The sequence below is a fragment of the Pimephales promelas genome, chromosome 9 (genome assembly GCF_988280905.1).
Source record: "Pimephales promelas chromosome 9, fPimPro1.hap1.1, whole genome shotgun sequence".
In the NCBI taxonomy this organism is placed as follows: domain Eukaryota; kingdom Metazoa; phylum Chordata; class Actinopteri; order Cypriniformes; family Leuciscidae; genus Pimephales; species Pimephales promelas.
Window position 1 is genome coordinate 33,218,310 of NC_142777.1, and position 22,495 is coordinate 33,240,804.

Sequence of the window (22,495 nt, forward strand, 5' to 3'; positions counted from 1 at the left end):
GTATCCAGACTGCCCTTCAGCGTGAATAAAATCCCACAGCGGGAAGGCAGCTTGGGGAAAACCAGACTAGCTTGTTATGTGAACACATCTAAGGGTCACAGATGGTTTGAATGCAATCGGTCATCAATTCGTGATGGTACAATGACAAAAAACAGTTAAAACCATAGATATCTATATAAAGGCTAGATGTCTCACGGCGGAGTATTTATCGTCATCACCGGCGGCCATCTTGTCACAGACAGGCTTTCTGGCGGGCTCTGTGGTATCTGATGTAAGAAATACTCTTGTCTCGTTGAAATCTTGACGGATTTACAAACGGCTTGGTTTCTTAAAAAAACGTTATTAACGTGGCTATAATTCTGGATGATAATTTATTTATACACTTATTATTCATAAGTATGCAGTATCATAACTACATCTCTGCCGTTAATAACAAACCAGACCGTTTGAAAATCGGTAGAAAATTGAGCAAGTTACAGTGATTTAAAAAGTACATGCACCATTAAAACAATGTTAGCAGTGAGCGAACTGCCTGTGACAAGATGGCCGCCAGGTGCTGATGTCGACCTCCATTGGCCAGCAGCGCAGACGAGATATCTAGCCTTTATATGAAGAGTTCAGATGCAAAAGCCTCTAAGTGCCATTTGAAATTTTCTTCTAGAATGATCATTTTTATCAAGCTTGTATATTTAAGTTCAGTAATTTCACTTAAATGGCAATAAGAATTACCTATTAATTGTTATTTAAGTGAAATTACTGAACTTAAATACACAAGTTTGATAAAAATCATAATTAAAGAAGAAAATTTCAAATGGCATTTAGAGGCTTTTGCATCTGAACTCTTCATATAGATATCTATGGTTAAAACCCTATAAGTAGGCTACGTTATGATACCAGCAGTGTAATTAAACTAAAATTCAGAGTCAGAAAAAGCAACAGAACTACAGATATGTAAAAGCGTAAATGAGGTAAAACTTTCTTCACCCCACTGCCACAGCTATAAACCCGAGGATTTGCTGTGTGTGTATGTGATGTGTTTAGAGGAGGTTGTGCCTGTTGTAGGTGTGTTTGTAAGAACTATATTGTGTTTAAAGTGGGCTCTGGTGGTTCATGTGTGGGTGGTGGCACTCCCTGCGGTGGTTGTGTGGCGAGGTGAACGGCGCCGTTAGGCTTTTGTGTCTCTGTTTCTGCAGGTTGAAGGAAAGAAAAGCTGAAAAGATTCTTGTTATATCAGTACCAGGCTGCTCTTATGGGATTCAATTGTTTTTTTACTACTTTGTGACTGACTTGATGTTTGAGCGCTGGAGATGTTTAGCTGTCAGGTTCGAAATAAGAGGTAGTTTTAGGACGACGTAGCCTACTATTTTTTTCATTGTGACGCTTCATGATAATGTTATCTCAACTCAAATCCATATTTCATGACAACATATTGAGTTATTTTGGTAACTGCCATGATACAAGCAAGGCGGTGTCGATGTGCATAATTTATGGCAGCAATTTTCAATATGGGAACTCATACAAATCAAGTTTCAGTATCTCCTGTAATTTTGCTGCAGCGTATTTTTATCCTTCCAGTGTATAGCAGGCCTAACCAATTTCCTTCACTTTTATTTTCCATCGTACATTTGATATTAATAATGTAAAGTCTGATCATGGTGCTTCATCCATTTGTGAGCGGAATCTGAAGTGGCATCTCAAGACACAGCTGAAAGAAAAGCAGCTTGGATCATGTATTGATTTCTACCCCGCTCCTGTAATGAAGATGGTGAGCGCATTGACAAACCTGCTAATGGCCGGGCAGATATTCCACAGCTGCTGCCACTCTCTGGCTTTTGTTTTATTCCATACATGGGAAGACGCACAGCCTGTATTGCAGCCATGAGAGCCAAAATCATTTAAAAGATCTGTTTTCAACTCTTTCCAGCAATGGTGGCCCATTATGTGCAGCCTGTAATTAGCCACTGATTGATGGAGATAGAGGTGCCATTTCCTTCCCAAATAAATGTAATACAGCCTCTGCAAACCATGTGATCTGCTCACAGACAGGACATTATCCAGAAGGCTGTGTGCATCGAAATGTATAGTTGGAGTCTTTAGAAACACATCAGGCTTCACGGAGAATGAATAATCCTTGTATTTTTGTAGTACTCTAAAGTATCACTCTTGATTTCATGGCTTTTTCATTCTCTTAACTGAGGATGTGCTGCTGTGCAATTAAGTCATTGGGGTGGATAATACATACAGGGTTACTTGACAATCTCTACAGTGTCAAGGGCCTTTTTTTCATGTCATCTCCATTACAGGAGAAGGTATGATGCATAATTGAATTTTGTGAATTGCTGACAGCTGCTGGTGGGAGCCCTGGCCCCCGGCCCCTGGGGTTAACAGTGTTTACTTTCTAGTAGACACATAGGATGAAAAATTATGCTGTTCAAATTGAAAGGCGATTTTTTCTGTCCTCAGTCAAGCAGCAGGGTTTGAAGGGCAGCCACTGAGAGGTTGTCATCGGTAATGACAGAATTATAATAGGACTTTTTTTATCATTTATTATTCATTTTTTTCTTTTCTTTCAGGAGGCTTGAAAGTTGGTGGAGTCTTTTAGGTGCCAAAACTTTTAATAGACATCTTATTTTGAGTATTTTTATTTAACTGTTCTGTCTTTTTTGAAAAGTCGGCGTGAAAAGGAAGTTGAGATTGTCATTTTTTCCTTGTCGTGACGTATATCAGAGTGAAACAGATTCTGAAATTATTCCACAATTAAGTTATTTATAATGGAAAAAGGTTCTTTAAAATAATAAAACGTTCTCAAGACTGAGGGGGAAAGAAAATTTTCTTTTTAAGCACTGATTACTTTAAAGGGATCCATTGGGGAAACGAAAAATGGTTCCCAAAACTCCCTTTTGAAACCTTTATTTTTAAGAGTGAATGTTTGATTCATTTCATTTTATTGTTTTCATCTTGCTTTCCCTATATGGTCTATGACCGTCCTAACACACTTGCTGTTTTTGTGTCGCAACACACCTTTTGAGATCTACAGCATGCACAGGGGATATTCTCACATGGTTCCTTGACTTTCAGATGTGCTTGAGAACTCCAGAGACTAAGGAATCAAGTTTCATGTCACCATTCAACACGTTCACTGATTCAAGCACATATCAGAGGAAACACTTATCTCTGCCCTGACTCCAGAAGTTCAGGTTGTCCCTTGGCAAGCTGTCGAGAGAGTTTCCGGTGTTGTCGGCTCACAGTAGAGAGGGGAAACATAGGGTTGCAGTGAATAATTTCAGGCTGACAGGCAACAATTAGGTGGGGTTTATTTGTTATTCTTGGAAGTGCCACAAAGGTGGTAACTTTCAGGAGATGAGAACTTGCAAAGAATAGTGAGTTTAAGAGAGTTGTGTGTTGGATGGATGGATGGATGGATGGATGGGTGGGTGGGTGGGTGGGTGGGTGGGTGGGTGGGTGGGTGGATGGATGGATGGATGGATGGATGGATGGATGGATGGATGGATGGATGGATGGATGGATGGATGGATGGATGGATGGATGGATGGATGGATGGATGGATGGATGGATGGATGGATGGATGGATGGATGGATGGATGGATGGATAGGTAGGTAGGTAGGTAGGTAGATAGATAGATAGATAGATAGATAGATAGATAGATAGATAGATAGATAGATAGATAGATAGATAGATAGATAGATAGATAGATAGATAGATAGATAGATAGATAGATAGATAGATAGATAGATAGATAGATAGATAGATAGATAGACTGTAAAAAAAATATTGTTGGTTTAACTTAAAAAAGTCAGTAACCTGGTTGCCTTAAAATTGTAAGTTCATTGAAATGGAAAAATTGAGTTAATACAATAAAGGAGAATGATTTAATCATCGGAAACTCAAAATATTATGTTATCTGAACTACATTTACACAATTATTTAAGTTGATTTGACAAAAGAAAAAATGTTGTGATTATAAATCATGAACATATTTTTTTTACAGTGAGTGAGATAGATAGATAGATAGATAGATAGATAGATAGATAGATAGATAGATAGATAGGTAGATAGGTAGATAGGTAGATAGATAGATATATTTTCACTTTAATTTCTTATTCAATTTTATAAGGCTCTAATTATTTTCCAACTTTAATATATGGGAATATTTGGTGCATCATACACTGTCAGCTTTAGTTAATTATTCATTGCTCTGTCATGCATCCTGCAGTGAAGCAGTTGTAACAAGCGTAGCAGTGTGTATCTAACTAAAATGCTTTTGGGTATCCCTCTGCCGATCCAACTAGTGGCTTCTTATCAGATGCTGCCAACTTGAATTACATCAATGTAACTGGAATTCACAAAAAGTGAAACTTCATGAGTGGTGAACCACAAACTTCCTCTTCAAAAGCTCTGCAACACGACTTTGCTAGAAAGATTAATAAGTCAAAGGCGAGGGCTGTTTTAAAACAGTGGGCAATATAAAATCTATATGATATTAACTTTCATCTCCGACTTGGGATTTTTATGAAGGGATGATTGCAGGAGATTATCAGCCTACAATTTACCTTCATTTCTGCAATAAAAAGACACTCACTGTTGGCTGCATGGCATGGCATGAAAATCGAAATATTCTAAAAAATATATGAATGATGCCTAGCAACAATGCCTGAGTGTCGTGGTTGGCTGAGCCTGGTTAGTACCTGGATGGGAGACCTCCTGAGAAAACTAGGTTGCTGCTGGAAGAGTTGTTACGCCTGGTTCAGATTACACGATTTTAGCCCGATTTTGGCATTTTAATCCGTTTGACGTAGGGTGTCGTGGGGATTCGTAAATGACAACGGGCGTCGGGACGCAAGATTAGATCGTATCATCTCTTATAGTGTGTCATAGTGGGCGACAACCTAAGTCGCGTCTGCAATGCTTCACGAGATCACGACAAAAAGACTAGCATGTTTAATTTTTTTTAACGGCCGTCCACGACGGCTCCGTCACATGTATGAGGTTGACCAATAGGAGCACAAAAGCTTTTCTGTACACAACTTTCAAAAATGGCGAAACGAAAGAGAGACGATGGTGCTAACGATAAAACTAAAAGTAAAAACATATAAGAAAACATTAATAATAATTGTTTAATTGTGTTGGGGAAAGTTCACAATAATATTGTTGAGTGTTGCTATACCCCTGTAATATTCTGGTCTGATTTGGCTCAGATCCCTCCTTCAGTTTAAGTCTATGGGAATTGTGTTGTTGCCGTAACATCATATGAGATTACATCGAGGGGTGTAGCATTTATGATACATGATAATGTAGAACAGATTACAAATTAAAGTTTGTGGGTTTGGGTTTAGATCAAATGTCTGTTTAACACAAACAAGACACACAAACAAGACGCTTTATAAGCGGGCCATTTTTGGTTAGAAAAAGCTGCAGTGATGACCTTTATTCATAAGTCAAATGTCCGGCCATGGGAGACTAAAGCTGAACTAATGGTGATGTTTGTGCTTAGCAAGCTCCAATAATGAATAGTTTCTTGTGAAAAAAAAGGCTTCTACCATCTGCACACTGTCATGCTTCAGTAAAATGCCATTTTCCGTTATAAACAATCGCTTATTTTCTTTCGAGATTTGACACTTTAGCAAAATGATGTGTCAACCGCAATACAAGAGTCATTTTTTGCCATTTTTCTAATGGCAGAACTATTAATTTTACGCATACAAGTTTCTAATGATTTGCTGGGTTTTAAAAGTCTGCTGGAGGGAATTAGAGATCATATGCTGGCCTTTATTCACACCCACAGGACATCAGCAGCAGAAGAACCACCTGTGGAGACCTGTCAAAATACACACGCTCGCTAATTACTGTACCAGCGGTCAGTTCACTCTGTCCAGGTGGCAGTAATTACATGAAAGAAGGACAATATGATAAAGACTAAAACACCTTGTGTGTATGATAAATGGCAAATAAATATTGTGGTCAGGGCAATTAAATGAGATCATATTTTGAATATTTGCCTAATGATGCAAACACATTTTTGATGCATTAATAAAACGGTATGCATCAAGCATCAAAGTGATCCCTACTCCTTTCTAAGATGTTTCTCGCCCGGGAATCGTTCCTCTAATATTGCTTCATCACCTCCTCAGATCTTCTATAAACAGTAATCTCTGCACCTAATACAGTTGTCTTTTTTCCTTAGCCTCTTTTAAGTTTGTTACTAGTGTCTGCAGACTTTCTAAAAACACACAAAATGAACACGGATAAGGCTAACAAGCATAGTGACCCCCAAAAAAGTATTTGAACACTAAAATTGCACTTAAAATTATATGAAAAAATGACTGCATTATACAACAACACAAAAACAATTCTTGGAACATACGTTTTTTTTTTTTGTTTGTTTGTTTGTTTGTTTTTTGTTTTTTTGCAATATGGCACATGCAATGCAAGTTTGACATCATTATCCACCATTATGATAAGTCAAATTCTTCACTGTGAACAGCATATCTGTCGTTTTATTGAAAACTTAAAACCACTTTTTAGGGAAAAGTTACTTGAAAAATACCTGTATGCTATCTTTCTTTTTAAAAAAAGCAAACTTCTGTGGTATGTTATTATCTGATACAATGACATTCATGCATTTGTTTATGTTCTTGTGCCACTTTGTCCTATCATACACTCTCAGAAAAAGATACGAAAGCTGTCACTTGGGCTGTACCTTTTCAACAGGTAAACTTTTGTCCATTTTAGGTGTTAATATGTAAATTTTAAGTGCTAATATGTACATTTAGGTACTAATATGTACATTTTAGGTGCTAATACATACATTTTAGGTGGTAATATTTACATTTCAGGTGCTAATTTCAGGTGATATGTACAATTAGGTTCTAATATGTACATTTTAGGTTCTAATATAGCTAATATGTGCATTTAGGTGCTTATTTTAGGTGCTAATATGTACATTTTAGGTGCTAATGTGTACATTTTAGGTGCTAAAATGTACAACTAAGGTACCAATATGCAACCTTTAGGTACAAAAGTGTACCTTTTTGAAAAGCTACAGCCCCAGTGACAGCTTTTGTACCTTTTTTTCTGAGAAGGTGGTTAAATTTATGAAATCCAAATTTACAAGTTTTGTTTGTTATGATGTATTTATCGAAAAATAATTTATCCATGCACATGATATATATTTTTTAAAATGTGTGTGCCCTCAAACTTTAATCAAAATAACTTTTCGTGGCTTAATTTTTTAAGTCGATTCAACTTATAGCTCATCCAATGGTACGGTAGAACAAATCATACTGTAAATACAACACAGTATAAAGGACAATTCTCTCTTGCAGTGACATCTCTCCTCTGACTGGTGTGAGGGCGGGACAACCTAACTATCCAATCAATTCCTGATTTTTTTTTTTCTTCTTCCAGAAGCCGTTTCACTTCTGTCACAAAGGGAAGAAAGGAGTATCTTAACTTCCGTTTGCTGACTTTTATGGACGTGCTTTCATTGCATGCAGGCACATTTTCATTTAATTAATTCACAGCATGAAAGTGTGAACAGCTGCTTTCTTTATTCCTTCAAATAATCCATATGTCTATATATTTCTTTTCCGCATTCTTAATTTACATCTTATATGAGTGTTTTTTATACAGTTTTCTTTTGACTCTCATGTGAAATCTAATTAGCTTACATTCTCTCATCATTTACTAATATTTCTGTTTCTTTGCTTCTTCACCTCAGTCGCATTATTTTTAGAAAGCATGTGGGCTGTAATTCAGTATTTTTTTCCCTTTGCAGTAGCGTTATGTTCCCGCTCCACATGGCCCACTTTCACTCTACTCTACTGTGACACTGTGTATGGAGGAGCTGCTCGATCCAGATCTCCACTTAGTCCACCAGCGCTGAATCCCTGGAAGAACTGACTGCCACTGAGGTCCGTTTATTGTTATAATAGAAAAGGAGAGACGTGTTCATAGTGTATGATATTTGTTCTTGCATTTCTCAGAAGGCCTGTGTTTAAATGGCTGTCAAAAACAATTTAAAGCTTAAAAAATCATTTGTTCAAAATGTCGTTTTTTTTTTACTTTTCATCAAAAAAATTAGCACTGTTTCCATAAAAATATTGCGAGACACTGAAGACTGGGGTAATACTGCGGAAAATTCACCATTGCCATCACAGGAATAAATAACAATTATTAGGAAAACATTAGGCTATATTGTAAAAATATTTCACAATTTTACTGTTTTTACTTTGTTTTTGAAAGGGTTATTATAGTTTAATAAACTAAAACTGAAAGTAAAACCATAAAAAAGTTTCACTTGAAATAAAATAAACATTATCTGAAATAAAATAAAAAATAAATATAAAAAAAAGGTATGCTTATTTCATTTCAGTTATTTGCCAAGACAACATTTCTCATTTTTAATTTAGTTTAACTTGGTGTCCTGAAATAACTAAAACTGAAAATAAAATAAAAATAAAAAACATTTTTTTTAAATAATGCAAAATGACAGAAACACATAACAAACTTTATCTAAAATTAAAATGAAAAATATAAAAAATAAAATCTGATTCAAAATATGAATAAAAACTACTGTATAATAGTACATCAATAATAAAAATCTGCTCGAAGAAATTTCACCATTGGTGAATATAAGAAACTTCATTCAAACACATTAAAAATCTTTGATCACTTGTGTAATTAAGCTATAAGTAATTTTCTAATTTTAGGAGAACACGATTGCAGATAGATAACCTCAAATCTAACGGAAATGAACTACAGGTCAGGCCACAAAAGTTACTTTTGTTTTATTTTCTCCATCAGTGACATTTAGTTTTTCTCATAGTGACAGTTTTGAAAGGAGTGGTACAGTCAGAAAATGTCACAGCAGAGCCTTTCAATGTGGGCAGAGGTTGTTGATGCTGATATGAAATCAGTTTTATGGTGTTGTTTCTATAGCAGTGGTGATATTTTAAGACGGGTGGAATGATGTCTGACGCTGGTCTAGGATCAGCGAAATGTCCACCCAGATGGACGCTGAGATGTTTGCTAAAGGGCAGGTCTCCTGGGATATCTGCCATCTCTCATCCTGCTGATGCCCTGATGCCCGAGACCACAGGAGAGGAAGAAAAATAGCACTGCTCTGTACAAAGATTTCTCTGATCATTTTCTGTGCACATTTGACGTCAATGTAGGTGTTGTTTAAAAACACTTTTATTATGAGAACAAAATGTAAAAGCTCTTAGACGATTTTTCCTGCTTATACTTTCCCACACTATATTCAGCACTACAATTTGTACTTTGCTTGTTAAAAAAAAACTACTCAAACTCAACATACGACATGAGAACAATATTTGTCCTCTTCAGGGTTATTGCTCGTATCCATGTAAGACTTCATGGATGGCTGGGGGTTCTTGCCCAGAATAGAACCATAAATACCGCCAATCCAAACATTATGATAATTGCCAATCATCTTTGACCATAGTTGTCCTGAGAGAAGAGTTTTATAAGAACATCTTGTCCAATGGATTCTTTGGCCCGTTTTATCGACCAACAAGCAGAAAATGTAAGTCAGATTGCATAGAAATGAAATAGCACATTTCTGCTCAACAGAAATTCTGACTCTGTCACACGTCCAAAGCCAAACCCATTTTTTGCCTTATGGGTTGTTCAAATAACTAATACCAAGAATCAGAAACATTATATAATAAAAAGCGTGCAAATAAGGTACTTGACAAGTTTGATCTTCATTTTAGGATGTTGCAGTCAGTCCCAGTGTAAAGAGAACAAGCAAATTACATATTCAAATTGCTAGAGCTTACTCATTTGATGTCTCATTGTCATAAAATATTGCATAAAAACAAATTGATTTCCTTTGTGTATGTGATTGAGGGTGAAGCCGGGAAGCCTGTCAGAATGACATTCTGTTTGCCTTTATATGCGTGTTAGGAGAGATCGTGCATCCGTACATTTGCTCTTAATTGTCCTTGTGAATAAATGTTTTCTTGAAGAGGAACCTCCACACATCATATTTAACTGAAGGTGACACATAATTCACAATTGGTTGGATGCTAGAAAATGTGATTTAAATTATGCAAAGACTTCTCTAGGTGCTGGGTGGTTTGGTATGCTGACATTTACTTGCTGACAGTATACAGCCAAAATGAGAAACCAGAGTAACTAACCAGGAACGTGCAATAAATATAAAGTGATGTCAAAGAGCAGAACTTCTCAATGCAGAATTCGGCCCACAAACCATTTATCCACGCTGGGTTATAAACACTTGTACTCAGCCAGAACCTCTCCTCCCACGCACCATATTTGCTATTGCATGCATGGGTAAGCATTCATCTGCCTCTACTTCAGCATATGCAGGGGATCAACCCAGCTTGCATTTAGGTCTTATTCTTTACTGGACAGCAAAGCAGTGTAAATGATTTTCTTTTTTTATGACCGCCAGCTTCCTGGTTTCTGCTCAGCAGATTTGTGCAATATTTCCCAGAATTATCCCAGTTTTTTTTTTATGTATATTTCATAGACATGCACATTTTTTACCTGATCCTCCTTCTGAAGACTTGTCAGAATTGGAATTGCATGGACTCTCCAAGACCCCTGAAGGTGTCCTTTGGTATCTGGCACTAAGACAATAGCAGATCCTTCAAGTCTTATAGGTTGCAGGGTGGAGCGGGCGAGGATCGAACTTGTTGGTCCTGCTCAATTGGATTGAGATCTGAGCATTTTGGAGGCCATGTCAACACCTTTAACTCTTTATCATGTTCCTCAATCCATTCCTGAACAATGTGTGCAGTGTGGCAGAGTGCATTACCCTGCTGAAAGAGGCAACTAGCTAGTCACGACTGTTTCCCGAAACCCACTGTCGCAAAGTATCGTTCAACCACATTGGTTTCGCACGTGGTGGAGTAATAACTACTTTTAATGAAACTGTTTGAGATCCAGTTAACGCTAGATTTGTTTTATATAAATTACAGACATGCCATCTGAGGACTATTTCTAATTGTTCTAGTTATTTTGGTTTATTACAATACCAGACTCAATATTTGGCTCGTTCTTACATAGTAGAGCCTGTTCGCACATGCGCACTCTTCAAACACGTTACTTCAAATCTTTTGAAAAACTAAAAGACGTAAATTGTATATATTCTAAATAAAAGGCACCGCTTGTACTGAATGTCAGCTCGCTTATTTTGCTCAAGATAAGGATTTATTACCTCCAAATGTCATGCAATATAGAAACGATGCCTCTAACCACAGGTCGAGAGCTGTCGTTCAAACCACACAACTTTGCGATGCTGTTTGCGAATGTTCGTTGGAACGATGGTTTCGGGAAACACCGTCTCGTTAAACTATGCAGATAACGACGAAACTTGCGACCATAGTTGGCTAACGATGCTTTTGGGTAACGCACCTCAGGTCTTTATTCCTTCCCATTTCTCCTGCATCCAACACGTTGGTTATGAGAACTGATCATTCTATTACCATAATCTACACAGACCTAAATATGTGGGTAACGCTTCCTTTTACAGTCCAGTTACCCATGTAAATACTATGTACTTATTTTAGTAACTACAAGTACTGGGTAATAACTAGTACTAACCCTGAACCTACCCCTAAACCTAACCCTGTTCCATGTTCTTACCTTATATTAGCCAGTACGTTTTAGGTAAGTACACTGTAAGTACACTGTAAGTATGCTGTAAGTACTGTACTGTAAAAGGAAGCGTTACCCACTAGAAGAGGATCAGCAATACTTCTCCTGTGGCTGGTCATAATGTTTTTATTATTATATTATATTATATTATATTATATTATATTATATTATATTATATTATATTATCTACCATTTCCCCTTTTTGACCCTTAATTAAATGGTCCCGAACAGCACAAATGAGTCCAGTATAGTTTTTAATGACCCATCCATCAATAACAGACTCAATGAAAAGTCTGCGTCACACTGGGATTCTGGTGTTTAGGAATGATTGTATTTATCCGAGTTCCTCACCACATGTTCTAGAACTTAACATACCAGAACATGTAATCGCGTTCATTAATCTTTAACATGTAACATTCTAAACAAAGCAGGTTTTCTTTTGTGTGTTCTTTGGGTGATGTAGCCTACTACTGTTCAAAGCATGGAGCATTTACAACCAACATCCAACAGTCAAAACTGATATGGTTTCAGCTGTCCACATGCTAGAGCAAATGTGTATGTGTGTGTGTGTGTGTGAGAGAGAGAGGGAGAATCTGATGTAGCACACTGCTAAAGGCTGATCCTGACATATCGATTTGTCTTGCATGTTGAGTGTGTGTGGTGTGTCTTGCATACTGAATGAATATGTGTGGGTTCATGCTGAGTGACTATTTATCCCAGCAGTGTCCACAGATATTGACCGGTGATCCTCCGACAAGCAAAACCCACCTCTGTTGTCCTCTATTTGTGTGCGTGTTAGTGTGGCGTTTGCTGGCCATTCTCCCTCAATATCATTGTGCCTTCTTCACATGAAAGCAAAGTAATTAGCAAGTTAATTGTATTCTAATTAAGTGAGCCCATTTCATTTTTCCCACAATGCTCTCTCTAATCATCCATTCTTTCTCCTTTTCAGTTAGAAATGGATGGACATTGTGCAACAACAATGTGATACATATGGTGAGTTATTTAATATTCTTCAGTAATACAAAAATCAATCAAAATCATTTTTTCATCATAAATTGTATTAAGGAAACTGATTATTGAAAGCTTTATAACTTTGCACCTAGAAGGATTTACTAAAAGGGTATAGAATTAACCCCATCTAGAAATGTCATAAGATTTTCTTCATAACTTCTGGCAGAGGAAACCCTCCATAACTTTACATGAAAGAACTTACAGTGCATAACTTAACACTAAGAAAATACTTTACACCAGATTACATAACCGTCCACATCCATTCTCACAGAATGATTCCCAGATCATTTGAATAAACTAATCTCACATGATATGTGTGATGAATTTAACCTCTGTGAGCAGGATTTATGCGACATAGCAACGCATTCTCACCCCAAGGCGTCACCTTTGACCATGCTTCAATATTTGACGTTTTAGGCGCCCTTTAGCGTCACTTACATGACGCGATCCTACGGCGTCATCTAACTGACGCTAAAGGAAAGCGTCAGTTAGAGGACGTGGTTAGGTTTAGGCGTGGGGTGGGGGTAGGGTACACGCGATCCTAGGGCGTCATCTAACTGACGCTAAAGGGCTCCTAAAGCGTCAGATATTGAAGCATGTCCAAATGCTTCCCAAGGCGTCAGATAAGTGACGCCTTGGGGGTGAGAATGGGCTGGACATAGATAATGCTATCATATAATGAGAAATCGAAGAGCCACTGAAAAGATTTTGTTTTGTTCAACATGTCCTTTCATTATAACCAACAAAGTGTAAACATGATGTAAACTAGAGATTGATTATTACAATTAAGACTTTATTATAACGAGAGTTTTCACAAGACTGCAAAAATCAGTGAGCTTGCCTTTTAGAGATGGTGATTATTAGCTTTCTGTTTATTAACCATTCACAATCTGAATTCAAGTTTAGTTTTTTTATGCTGCTAAGTACACTGTAAAGTTTTGGGATTGACAGATGCGTGATTGAGTCGGAAACTGCGATGACTGACAGTGATAACCAATGGACAGTACAGTTCGGCTCGCTTCGCTTTTCCATGGTACGACTCGGCTCGACACGGCATGGCTCGGTTCGCTTTAGCTCGGTTGCTTTTCCACTGCAGTCAGTACCGCTTTAAAGTGGGTGGGATTATAGACTGATCGATAACAGTGGTGGCTGTTACTGGCTATTTAAATCTAGCGGGTTTTGATTCTCGTGTCGATGTCTATTGGTTCAAATACAATGACGCTGGTACTGACGATTCTGTCTGACCAATCAGTGATCTGCAATGTTTCACGTCACATTTAGTACCGGTACGCTACTCTTGGAACCTTAACAGACCAGGTACTATTTAAAGCGAGCCGAAGAGAGCCGTACCGCACCGTACCATGCAGTGGAAAAGCGCCATAAAGTACTTACTTCAACGGTTTTAGCTCTGTGACTGAAATTGGTATTGAAAACCGCCATTAATTGTGATTTGTTAAATTACAGCGCTTGTCTGAAGTATAAAATCATTGGTTACCCGTAAGCCAATCGGATAACGTTTAGTTATGATGCGTGTTATTCACCAGTTTAGCCACATCGAACTTCCACCGTAAACACATGTATGATGCGAAAACGAAGCCATCGAGCGAAATACCGGCTGCCTCCTTAACCTGATCCTCCATGAGTGCAACCAAGGGAGACACAATCACAACTATCGCCTTGCTGGCCTTTGGCCTGCCCAGTTTCTCGCTGACAATCGGTAATAGTTGATAAATTAAACTTGATAAATTAAACCAAAACCTGTCAGGAGTAGGGCCACAACCACTAGCGGTGCCAGGATTTTGATTCACAGACATTCATAATCAAATCAATATCAGACTAGATTCTGGATGAATGAAGACTAAGAATCGATTCAAATCAAATTTTGATATATCAATGCCTACTAACAAATACTCTTCTAGTCAAGAGTTTAAATGTTTAAATTCTTGAAAATAGTTTTGAAGATAACTATAAATTGTGCCTATTTTCCAGTCTAAATTAGCTGTTGTTTTTTTCATTGTAAAGAAAATGTTTTCTGACAGTTTTAATGTATGAACTTATTAATTCTGACACGCTTGTCATGTTATATAAAGAGCTCTTTAATCTCTGCACGTAGTTTTTTTTTATTTAATTCTTCACGTATGCTTTCCGTCAACTCTGCTGTCATAGGAATATGTAGCCCTGACAACTGATACACAACAGATACAGATACATGGCCCGACTGTCATCGCAGACATCACATGTGTGACTGCAGGACCCAGTACATGTTATCAGACACCTCATCAGACAGCAAAGGCATCATAGCAGGGTGACAGACTGATCTGGAGGTTAGGACAAGATGAAAGTGATGGACAATGTGGAGAAGAGACTTTACACAGCATTATACCTTCAGCATGGCATCTCTGATCAAAGCCTGAAGCAGTGCAGAAACTACCAACGGAGACAGCAAGTGAGGCATAAAAGACCTTCCCAAGCCGACCAGTGTGTTTGTTACAATGCCATTTTCCCTTTCACTGCAGATCTGGCACACAGAGCTTTTGTATTATTCTACCTCTTCCTCCAGGACGTGAATGAGCACTGCTGGCTCTGGCTCCGGTGATATACGGGACCAACTGCTTTATGGCCAATGTTTTCATTGTTAATATTGTCTATTGTGACATCCATCCAAAATATTTCAGTCAAAGGTCTGTGGTGTGTTATAAAGTTCCAATGCCAGCAGTTCTGTGGCACAGATTGGACCAAAGTCTGTGATTAAGTGTTCTTTAACTCAGATTCTGCCCTGGAGTATCAGAACTCGTTTGTACCCAAGAAGATCCATTATTAATACATATTAAATTATGCAAATAGAATTTCTCACATTCTAGAACATTCTTTTTAGGAAATGTGTCCAACTGTGTCTGTAATTTCCGCCAGGATTTCAATCATTTTGACTGATGAAAGTTTTATTTTTAGAGATCAGGCAGGATCATTGGTCTGTGGTAGCACATATCCTCATTTTGTTAAAGGGATACTCACTTTTTTTTTTTTTTTTTTGGAAATAGGCTCATTTTACAACTCCCCCAGAGTTAAACAGTTCGGTTTTACCGTTTTCAAATCCATTCAGCCGATTTTTTGATATTTAGAAGTATATCAGTAACCAGACAGTTTCTGGTCTTATTGACTTCAATATTATATTTTTTGTCCTATGGAAGTCAATGAGACCAGAATCGATCTGGTTACTGATATACTTCTAAATATCAAAAAATCGGCTGAATGGATTTGAAAACGGTAAAACTCAACTGTTTAACTCTGGGGGAGTTGTAAAATGAGCCTATTTCCAAAAAAAGTGGAGTATCCCTTTAACGATTAATAGGCTTGTTTTTGCCATGATTATGCTCTTGTGTTTAAGGACTTTTATGTTAAAGTGTTTCTCTATGTCCACTTCCTGTGTTTAGTTCCGGTTTGCTTTGTGCATTATTTGTTCCCATAGTTACCCTTGTTTGTTTCCATGACGATTAATCACCTACACCTGTCTCATGTTAGCCCCTTGTTGTCTTGTTAGCTCCTCTGTGTGTATATAGCTTTTGTGTTTCCCTTGTTCCTTGTCAATCATTATTTTTGTTGCATAGGGCATTCTTAATGCATTTGCTTAAATTAAATTTATTTTTGTATATATTCATATTTTTTATCACGTATTTATTTGAGGCATAATTTAATGAGCAATCTACATTTTCTGCTTTGCTTATTAGTCTAAGTGATTTTTATTTGTATTTTTCCTTTTAAAAAATGTCACTTCGATTGTCAGATATCCCCTTTAAAAGGGAATGTAGTCTTTCTGGCATCTTATTTTCCAGAAACAATTTATGCCAAGGAAGCAAAACTATTTTTGAAAGATGACTTTGACTTCTGCTGACCTTAACCATTCATTTAGACCCTTGTTTTGTCTTCAGGGAAATGGTACTGTGTCTCTGTTTATATTAGAGCTGTCAATCAAACGGGCTCATCTGAACTGACATGGATAGGATTCCTGCGGAATTACCCAGGGCGATCCATCTTCCACATGTATGTTACAAAACACACACGGAGACAACAACATGATCAATAGATTCAAATGTGTTCTGTTCTCTGGGCTGTTTGGATTATTGGAATAAGTACACAACAATCCAGATAAGATTTGTCTTTCTTCTAGGATTTCTTTTTTGCTGTAGTAAGTGAACAAAAGAATTGACTCAAAACTCTGAAATGGGTTTCAAGGACATCATGGCGTCCACTGTTGTTAGTGAATGCTGTTTCATCCTCGAGTAGTTTGAAAAGATGCGCATGAAACATAAAAGAGCTCTCAGAAGCTCAGCTAATGCACAGCACTGGAACACTGAGCACAAACAGATTTACAGACCTGCTGTGAAAAGAAGCATCTTCCAAAGAATGAACCAATGATTTGACATCAGATCTCTTTGTGATTTTAGGTTAGCATTCACTGACGGGGTGAAATAGCCTACTGCTGCCTAATTTTGGTAACACTTTACAATAAAGTTCCATTAATCTACGGTGTTTTGGGGGTTCTTGAGATGTTTTGACATGCCCTGAAATTTGTGGGTTTTTTTTTTTTCCATTTGCTTATAAACATTAATGGCATAGGTGTCATTACACTCTATTTAGCACAAACATGGCTTCCATAATATGTGAGCAACATGTGAGTACATGTTTGTGATTTTAAGAGAATATTGTTTGTGCATGTTCATTGAGAAAAATTTAACTTAAAGTTTCTGAAATAAGGCCACAAAAGTGCTGTCTGTGCTCTGGTGTGCCCCGGCCCAATTTAACCTCTCATCCCAAGTATCATGTAAATATTCTGTGTCGCGACTGCCCCACAAAAAAATCTAACCTAGCTTATTATCTCACGATCTAAACTTGAAAAAAAGAAACAACAACTTCCGCTCATGCCATCTAATGAATGAACAGCGAATTGTAACAGAAATTAATGTTGACGAAAATCATATATATATATACACTAGATGTCGCCTTGGCTACAGCAGTTCATTAGAACGAATGCGTAAATAGGGCCGCCATCTTGGAACAGGGGAGCCCCTCCACTTTAATGCATCAACGTCAATAAAATCACCATAAATCATCATGAATGTGATTTTCTCTGTTTTTTTTTTTTTTGGTTCGTTCCAACGGTCAGACATGCTTTTATTATTGATTCCAGATTTTTTTTTTTAACAAAAACATTCTTCCTAGTTCAGATTTCATTTTTGTGAACATCATACACAGCACGAAAGTCCGCCACCATCAATTAATTCGAAGTAAAGGCAGAGATAGCAGCTACTTATAGCGACTTCCTATGACAACACCCCTGTTCCAAGATGGCGGCGGTTTTGACGCATGCTTACGAACCCCAAGGTGACGTCTAGTGCATGTGTCTATGGACGAAAATAAAGAGATTTTTGGTTAGTTTTTATTTATGTTTCCACTATATTTTAGTCTCGTTTTTTCGTCAGCGATATTGCATGTTGATTAAACCACAGATTTATTGTTGCGTCGTCTTTGTCTTGGTTATCAGCGAATATTTTTCGTCATATGTTTTGTTAACAAAATTTACAAGATGGATGTAAAGAAGTTTTTATGCCTGAATGAAAAGTGGCATAGAATCAATCTAACATCAGTCTAGTGCAAATGCTGCTGCAAAACACGTAAGCGCATGAGGGCTTGTGTAACCTGAAACATATGTCTGCTCCGTATTCAATTAAATTAAATTCAGCTTTATTTGTCCCCTAGGGGCGATCAGTTTTGCTGCAGTAGCAAAGAAATTATGAAATACATGACAACAAAGATGACAACATCAACATCCATTAAAAATCCAGGATAATGGAAATGAAAACTACAACATTTAAAATGTGCAGATGTTACCTATTACCTATTATTAGAAAAATCGCAAAGAAGAATTTAAATATTTGTTTTAACTGGTGGCTGACTGACTGAAGCGAGAACCAGAAGGCAGTCTTAAATTCTGCATGCAACGGGTGAGAAATAATGTTAACAAATGTAAACCTTTTTTAAATAGCGTTACTCGAATTTTTAAAGCATGAGCTATTTTTTTCCTTCAGACACACTGAATAATTACTTTTTCCTTAAAAACTCCAGGCCAATCCATTTTAGCGTCTTTAGCATCCTCTTTTTTTTCTCTCCTGAAACAGATAAACTCAGCAGTCAAAGCAATGAAAACTCAGTCTGCTCTCATAAACTGAGGCGTCTTGAAATAGCTATTGATTGTTTCCTGTGAAGCTGTGAGGAATTTAATCCAGTAAATGTACGATGTGCTGCAGTCGACGTTCAAGAAATAAACATTTCTGTTCCTCCACAGAGGGATCCAGTCCACATCACACGGATAGATCAGAAGACATCGTAGGCTGGCAAAAGAAGTGAATATAATCAGCATCTTCCCTCAAAATATCTCACAACTTGGAAGTTCACTTCAAAGAACAACGCATGAATTAAATACACACGAAGATCAAAGCAATGAGGAGACAGAAGTCTGCAGGTATATAGTCCAGGGCAGCATCTCCGAATCCCTCTTTTTATTATTGCTCCCAGTGCGAGAGAGAGATCATCTGAGATAGATTTTGTGCCCTTTAATATCAGCAGCCATGTATCCCCAAATTCCCTCCAGTCGCTTTAATTCTGTTTGTCATCTTTTGGTAGGTTCGTGGGAAATAGGCCCATTTCTCGGAAAGCAAAGCAAAGGGAATGGGCAGAGGTGATGGATGAGACAGAGACTGAAGGACTCAAAACATTTCAGGTAATGTGGTGTATGTTTTAGGAGGACAGGTGAAAAACTCTCACAGCTTTATAAGCACAGAGGGTAACACTTTATGTTATGGTGACGAAATTAAACATTACTATACTTAGTACTTTATTTTACAGTCCTGTTTCTCATGTGCATACTATCGTCACGGTATTCAAAATGATTGTTTCCTTCTCGTCTCGTGTTTATGTTGTGGTTTGAGTGCGTGCGCAACAGAATTTTGTGAGATATAAATTCGAAATTATGAAAAAAAGGTCAGAATTGTGAGATTAATCAGTTACATTTTTTCTATTCCATGCTGTAAAAGTTTATATAGACCATTTCACAAGATGTAAACAACACTGGTCCAGAAACACTTCCTGTTTCAGTTTGTAACTGTTTTCTTTATTTCACAAGTAAAGAAAACATCTTAAAGATGTTTGTTTAACTTTTGGTTCAGTTTTAAATGTTCTGTTGGTTGTATTTTATCCCAGCTTTTATGTAGTGTTAAAAAACTGAAACAGGAAGTGCTTCTGGACCAGTGTTGTTTACATCTTGTGAAATGGTCTATAGATTATTTTATCATTATTATTATTAAATGATGAAAGCACATAACAAAATTACTATTCAGTCTGTTCCTTTATCTGACTTTCTCACACGACGTCCTTTTCTGCTGGTCATGAATTTATCATCATTGGCTCTGAAAAATGTCTCTTACACTGAAGCCATTACCATCATCTAATTCAATTACTGAGCTTCTATCAATCTGTGATTTACATCCCGGTATAGACGTCACATTGAAGTTAGCGGCTTGCTTTACCCTTTATCACAAAGTAAAGCTGAGATGCTAAGCATGGAGCATTGCCCTCTCAGGCGGAGATGTTCTTTATGTCCCATACACCATGAACTAATCTGTTTGAGCGAAGGACTGTTATTTTCTTTGTCAGGTAGAATCTATTCTGAGGAGTCGGGATGAATGTGTGCTATGTGCTGCGGAAACTGAGCTCCCGTCTATGAAGGTTCAACAGAGCAGCAACAAATTATCTCCACACTGTGATTTCATGAACATGCTAATTAAAGTGTTGCTGGGTTTAGTTGAGCCAGTGGTTAGTGCAGCACCACCAAACTTAAAATACTAAATTAATGAACATGAAAGGCCATGATTTGTCTTTGGTGGCTCTTCAGAGAGTTATGAACAAACAAAAAAAGCCATCAAAAGTGGAAACCACAATTTTTAACTTTCTGTTTAAGTTTCTGTCAACCCCCTGGGGTCCACGGTATCGCCGGTGATACCAGCTCACAATTTTTTGTTTTTCGCAAACCACGCATAAAAGTTATTATCTCAAAACTACAAAATTGTACATACATGCTGCTGACATATTATAGTAGCAGAGTTTGTGCTGAATACAGTGTAATAATACTTTAGCCATGAAAATGTCACAAATAACAGAAAAAAGCACGAGTCAGAACACCTCCAGGACCCAGAGAACACCTCAGACCCCTAAGGGTTAAGGAAAATCCTTAAAATCTGGCTTGTCCAAGAAAAAAGATGCAGTTAACTGAATAAAGAATAAACTAAAGGCAATAACAATTTGTTGTCAAATTCATGGCATAAAATTGCCAGTTATATAAAAATACTTGTCCATACATTTATTTTATTCACTTGTTATTCAGCAGATATAGCAAAAATATGATAATATTGGAATTTTAGTTTGGATTTTAAAAATGATATTGAAAAAAATATTGTTATTAAAGACCATTTTGCACTAGGTGTTCGAAACCAACATCAAAACCATTGCATCTTTGCATTTTGAGACACAGAGATACCAACCATGTGACAAATAGCCTCAGTCACACTGTATGTCTCATGGGACTGAACAATAAAATGTAAGTAAACCCCCAGAGTAAAGCAGAAAAGTATATTGGTTTCAATTGACTGGATCAATGGTTCTAGACTACGCCCGTGTGGAACAACCCTGTAAGTCAGATTTGTTGTGTCTGGAACATGGAAACATAATCTACGAAATCGTAAGTGCATGTTAGTGAGAAGGCACCAGAAAGCCATAGACTGATCGATATTGCTGCTTACTGCACTGTAGCACAATGACAGCATGCCAATGTTTTGCTCATACGCAAGAACCAGCAGATGTTTTGAGGGATGGGTGTAAATTCAATCCTCTTTTTACTGGAATCAACAGCAGAGAATATTGGGACCTGCACAGATTCGATTGGATGGCCTAATTTTGAGCAGACGCTACGCACGAACAAAGATACGGCAACTCAGATGAAGAGGAAATTAAATCTTAAAGTTTTGGAGGAAGATTGATTTTCAAGTTCTTCGTGTACTTTTATTGAGAGCTGTATAATATCAAAGCAATAAAAAAGGCAAATTCCTTTTCATGCAGAATAAGTCATATAACATCCAAATTGCACAATTACCATAATTGCTCAAAGAATTGCAAAAAGAGAAAGATTAAATTCATATTTAAACCCAGGAAACCCATTTACTGTTCTCATCAGGATATCACACTTTAAAATGTATTAATGTAGATAGAGTTTATCAATGATTATTCTCAAAACATAAATCAGATAATTAGGCCTATTATCTGACAAAAGCAAATAGTGCCCAATATAATGATAGACAGGGTGTCAGTAAATCAGGATGGATTATGACCAATTAAGATGTAATGTCCAAATAATGGGAAATTACAACGCTAATGACACAAATGCGAAGAATTAAGTATTACATCGTCTGGTGTCGTTTTTGAAGCTGCAGAACCCTTTGGTTCCCAATGAAGTCCATTATATGGAGAAAATCCTGGAATGTTTTCATCAAAAACCTTAATTTCTTTTCGACTGAAGAAAGAAAGACGTGGACATCTTTAACGTGGACATCAGAAAGTTGCGGCGAGCAAATTGGGGCAAGAAAAGATCTTACAGGGATCGCGATCTCTTCATGAAGCACCGCAAATGATGTAACCAATTTGGTTTCACTACGCTGTCAAAATAAATACATTCTGTGTAAACGGCCACTAACAAGACATAAGGATGAG

General features: G+C 37.2%; 1 long non-coding RNA gene across 1 annotated transcript; it reads left to right on the top strand.

Moving 5' to 3' along the window:
• Positions 1 to 7,590: 7,590 nt before the first annotated feature.
• On the top strand, positions 7,591 to 19,496 carry LOC120460749 (uncharacterized). The gene is made up of 5 exons (XR_016169799.1): positions 7,591 to 7,932; positions 12,621 to 12,664; positions 16,609 to 16,720; positions 19,023 to 19,199; positions 19,361 to 19,496. It is a non-coding gene; the product is annotated as an uncharacterized LOC120460749 (long non-coding RNA).
• The last annotated feature ends 2,999 nt before the right edge of the window (positions 19,497 to 22,495 follow it).